We start from the raw sequence: 6000 nt of genomic DNA on the forward strand, positions 1-6000 counted from the left end.
TGTAAGTCTAAGGGTGTAGGATTACCTTTTTGGAAGAAATCTTGCAAAACCCTCATTTGAGTTCTTGAAGAAATCTCTTGAAGATCTAAGTATTTTATGTGTAGATTTCATCAATACTAGTGTATAAATTAAGGAATTTTACGCCAAGATAATGGGGATTGCTTACCTTGAAGAGGGTAGGAGTGGTGCTCTTGAGTTGGTGATGAATAACCCCAATGGTCATCCCAATAGAATGGGGAAAATAAATCCCGAAATTGTGTTTATAAGCCTAGATTTCGGATGTGGATGTGGATGATTCGCATCCGCACTTCACTCCTCTCAGGAGCTCGGATGCTGACTCGGATGCTATGGCAGTACTTCACTGCCAGCCTCTCTTTTCGGACGCTGCCTCGGATGCTTCGCATCCGCGCAATCCTCCGCCAGCCTTTGGTAATTTGGTCATAACGTTTTGTAGGAAAGTCCAAATGAAGAACGGTTTGAAGCATTAGAAACTAGACTCATAAACCTTTCATTTTATAGGTTGTGCATCACCTAAAGCCTTATATATCTGTATATATGCTCGTCCAAAGTGTGTTCTTGTGCGTACTCATTTGGAATTTTAGTATATCATGTAATTTTCCAACTTGGCTTAGACTTAGGTCTCTCCTTGGACCCCAAATCACTTATTATATGCCTAGTACACTTATTATTATAACCAATCAATTACCATCACGCTAATACTCATTTAATGCATCCACAACCGATTCAAATTACGGGGTATTACATTATCTCCCCCTTGGTATCATTCATCCTCAAATGATTGTCCTTGTTGTATCTTCGGCTAACTCCAGACTTTTAAGGTCTGGTGGAAACACGAACAGTCATTAACACTTGCATACTAAATTGAATGAATACATGATTACTGAACTGATGTGATACTGAACTGAATAGGTACTAGATTGAATGACTACTAAACTAACTAAACACTGAAAGACATGGAGATTTTAATATAAAGTCTAAAGGAAAAGGTTAGTTACCGTCTAGATTCTCTACTTTCTCTTCAAAGAGATGGGGATATCTGGACTTCATGTCCTCCTCGGCTTCCATGTAGCCTCTTCAACCTTTTGATTCCTCCAAAGCACATTTACTGAAGCAATTTCCTTAGTTATGAGCTTGCGGATTTGACGATCAAGGATAGCCACTGGAATTTCTTCGTAAGACAGGTTGTCTTTAACCCCTATAATCTCTGTAGGAACCATAAATGACGGGTCTCCCATGAATTTCTTCAACATGGACACATGAAACACTGGGTGTACCGCAGCTAGTTCTTGTGGCAATTCTAACTCATAAGCCACATGTCCGATCCTTCGTAGGATTCTATATGGACCAATATAGCGGGGACTAAGCTTCCCCTTCTTCCCAAATCTCATAACGCCTTTCATGGGCGATACTTTCATAAACACCCAATCATCAACTTGGAACTCTAAGTCTCTACGCCGCATGTCCGAATAGGACTTTTGGCAACTTTGAGCCGTCTTCAAATGCCTTTGTATCAAGTTTACTTTCTCCATATCCTGATAGACCAAATCGGGCCCTAACAACTCCGCTTCTCCGACTTCAGACCAGCCAATTGGTGATCTACACCTTCGCCCATACAGAGCTTCGTATGGTGCCATCTTGATACTAGAGTGATAGCTGTTATTGTAAGCAAACTCAATGAGAGGTAAATGATCATCCCAATTACCTTTAAAATCAATAACACACGCCCTCAAAATATCCTCAAGAGTTTGAATGGTGTATTCCGCCTGGCCATCTGTCTGAGGATGAAAAGCGGTGCTGAGGTTCACCCTTGTGCCCAATCCCTTCTGAAAGGATTTTCAAAAGTTTGCTGTGAACTGAGCACCACAATCTGAGATAATGGACAAAGGAGTCCTATGCAATCGGACAATTTCTTTGATATACAACTTGGCATAATCCTCGGTCGAATCTGTAGTCTTCACTGGCAAGAAATGAGCTGACTTGGTAAGTCAGTCTACAATCACCCAAATCGAATCATGCTTCCAGAACGAGCGAGGTAGACCTGTTATGAAGCCCATGTTTATCATCTCCCATTTCCAAATGGGAATTTCTATATTCTGAGTTAAACCCCCAGGCCTCTGGTGTTCGACTTTCACTTGCTGGCAATTTGGAAATTTAGCCACGAAATCTACTATATTCTTTTTCATATCGTTCTACCAATAAACCTTCTTAAGATCATGATACATCTTTGTGGAACCTGGGTGAATAGAATACCTGGAATTGTGGGCTTCTGACATAATCCGCTCTCTGAGCCCATCTACGTCTGGAACGCATAGTCTGCCTTTGTACCTCAAAGTACCATCATTTCCCCCTTGTTCAAAAGCCATAGTCTTGTGTTTGTGAATTCCCTCTTTCAGTTGCAATAAGTAGGGATCATTGAACTATTTTTCCTTTACTTTGGCTACTAAGGAGGATTCAACCCTATTCTGGAGAACAACACCATCGTCTTCGGAGTCCAAAAGTCGAACTCCTAGACTTGCTAAGCGGTGGACTTCCTTTATCATAGTTCGCTTGTCTGCCTCAACATGAGCTAAGCTTCCCATAGAACGCCGACTGAGAGCATCGAGTACAACATTTGCTTTCCCCGGATGATAGAGGATATCAACATCATAATCCTTAAGTAATTCGAGCCACCTTCTCTGACGTAGATTTAATTTTCTTTGCTTGAAGATGTACTGGAGGCTCTTCTGATCTGTAAAAATGTCAACATGTACCCCATACAAATAATAGCGCCAGATCTTAAGCGCAAACACCACAACTGCTAATTCAAGATCATGAGTCGGATAATTCTTCTTGTGAGCCTTGAGTTGTCTCGACGCGTAGGCTATGACTTTACCGTGTTGTATTAATCAACACCCAAGACCAATTCCTGAAGCATCACAATAAACAACGAACCCTTCGATTCCTTCCAGTAGTGTCAAGACTAGAGCTGAAGTCAATCTCTTCTTTAACTCCTCAAAACTTTTCTCGCACGCGTCCGATCATTGAAACTTGACTTTCTTCTGAGTTAATCTAGTCAAAGGGGACGAGATAGAAGAAAATCCCTCTACGAAACGCCTATAATAGCCTGCTAGACCCAAGAAACTTCTTATATAGGATACCTAGATGGGTCTAGGCCAATTCTTCACAGCCTCTATTTTCTGAAAGTCCACCTTCACGCCTTCCCTAGAGATGACATGGCCCAAAAACGCTACTGATTTCAACCAGAATTCACACTTAGAAAATTTTGCATATAGCTTGTGATCCTACAGTGTCTGCAACACAATTCTAAGATGTTCTGCATGGTCAGTCTCGCTACGGGAATAAATCTGTCACACCTCCTTTTTCCGCCCCCGCGAGGGGCGTAGGAGTTTTTTCCAATTAAAGGACAATCTAAACGGGATTTGTTTATTTATTTCAGAGTCGCCACTTAGGAGATTTAGGGTGTCCCAAGTCACCAATTTTAATCCTGAATCGAGGAAAAGAATGACTCCATATTACAGTCTGCGTACCAGAAATCCGGATAAGGAATTCTGTTAACCCGGGAGAAGGTGTTAGGCATTCCCGAGTTCCGTGGTTCTAGCGCGGTCGCTCAACTGTCATATTTGGCTTGATTATCTAATTTAATACATGTTGAACCTATGTGCAAAATTTAACTTTTAACCGCTTTTATCATTATTCTTATTATTATTTTATACAAGAATTGCAACGTCGTGAAAACGCATCTCGAACCACGTCACAACCAGTGTACACGTGATTTGGTGACGCATTTTGACTCCGTCAAGATCGGGATTTGGGTTACATAAATGCACACCCATATTTAAGAAAATAACCTTATTAAATATGCGCCAAAAGACTACGCGTTATTATACTTTTAGGTAGGACCGTGAAATTTACTAAACGGTCCATCCCGGGATCTAAGTATTTTTTAAATAAATAAATAAATAAATAAATGAAATTGGAGAATCCTGCAAATTTTTGTATTGTTTACATCTATTTATTTTTAGCGAAATCCTTCCTTATTTTATGAATATCTATTAATGACTACATTTTTATTATTATTAAGTTTGTCTATAAATATAAAATCAATCTCTACATATTTAAAAATAACATATTAAATAGAAGAGAAAAACAAATATTAACGGAAAATAATATTACTAAAATTATAATTATAAATGCAACATGGAATTGTCAAATAAATTTTTTTTTTTAAAAAAAAAACTAATTATCCCATAGTCGGATTAAAAATCATATTGTTAGATGACTTGAGCTGTTGAAATTAATTATTTACAAATACTGAAAATTAGAAATAATCTTGATTACTAAACCGTATTTCTAAAAATTAAATAATTTAACCTTAACTAACCTTGTTTTAATTCAAATCCTGTCCTAATACTTGATTCGCAAAATTAATTCATGTTTTAACTAAATTTAGCTACATGATTCCGATTAACTTAACGTTGGCGATACTAAAACCCTTATGAATAAAGAACTTATACAATTTTGCCAAACTGATTTAATAAAGCCATTTTTACGTTATTTTCTTCTATTTTAATTATTTGACAGTTTAATCAGTAATGAACAGGCTTAAATATATATTACCTAATAATTAGGTTAAAGCAAAGCATTATTTAATACATCGCTACAATATGCCTAATTATGCAAAACAATGGCGATTTACAGAATAATAATACATGAAATAACCTAAATGCAATTAATAAAAAAAACTAAATTAAAAATTTAAACTTCCATTCTTCATTTTCAGCTTACAAAAGGCCAAAATTACAGTTGTGTACCTGGTATTGTCAATATAAAAAGAAGAAAGTCATCCACGTAGTACGTAACACAACAACAACAATAATAACCAGCAATCCAGTCAACAGAAATCCCAGTGACACATTTGAAAATCAAAATAAAATCCAGAAACACCAACAACAAACAACAAACAGAAACCAAGGGAATTTTTAGATTTTGAAAGGCTAATTACTGTTTAATCCTTCTTTTCTAAACCCGTGTATCAGAATATTTATCAAGTGTGTACTACTCTATCTTCGAATTTCCAGCTCCTTTTTTATTTGTATTTTTTTTTCTTTTCTTTTTCTTGAAAGTTTTAATATTTTTCGGAATTTTCTTTCTCTCTTCAATATTCAGTTCTTTTTTCTCTCTCTCTATCTGTCTCCCTCTCCCAAATCTGATCAAGCCTCTCTTTTTTATCCCCATCTTTCAACATTTTTAAAACATAAAAACCCATTATCTTCTCACTCAACCCCCTTTTAATCTCACTATCTAATGTTTTGTCCCCCACCTTATTAAACAAATACCCCATTATATCTTGTCCCCCATGCTTATATTAAACAATTGCATTATTCCCCACCATTATATCTTGTCCCCCCATTATTAATTACTTTAATATTATCTTAATTTTAATGGAAAGAACACTCAAAATAAATAATTATTCAGAATTTAAATTCCAAAAATACCCCTCTGCCCTTACCGAAATTACCCTTTTACCCCTGAACGTACTGCAAATTACCAAACTACCCCCATCAGCTATAACCAATTTACTTAATCAATTTCAACCAAAATATAGCAAACATGACCAATTTCTAACAATGTTCAACAACAAATTCAAACTAAATGATGAACAACAAAGAAACAACTAAAATTATCTTGATTGAACAACATTGTTAACAACAAACAAACCTACTTTCAGATTCAACAACAACAACAACAAACAAGTATATTCAGATTTCTAAATTCAATAATCATTTGAACTTAAAATCTAACAACTTTACAACCAACAATTTTTATATTAAAATTAAACACAATCATGAAGCAAACTGAAGAAATAATCAAAAATGATAATCAACAAACAAGAAGATCAAACAATACTAATTTCGGATTCAAGAACAATCAAACAAAATATGAACATAAATGAAAAGATTCAACAACAATAACAAGCAA

The sequence above is a fragment of the Nicotiana sylvestris genome, chromosome 12 (assembly GCF_000393655.2).
Source record: "Nicotiana sylvestris chromosome 12, ASM39365v2, whole genome shotgun sequence".
In the NCBI taxonomy this organism is placed as follows: Eukaryota; Viridiplantae; Streptophyta; class Magnoliopsida; order Solanales; family Solanaceae; genus Nicotiana; species Nicotiana sylvestris.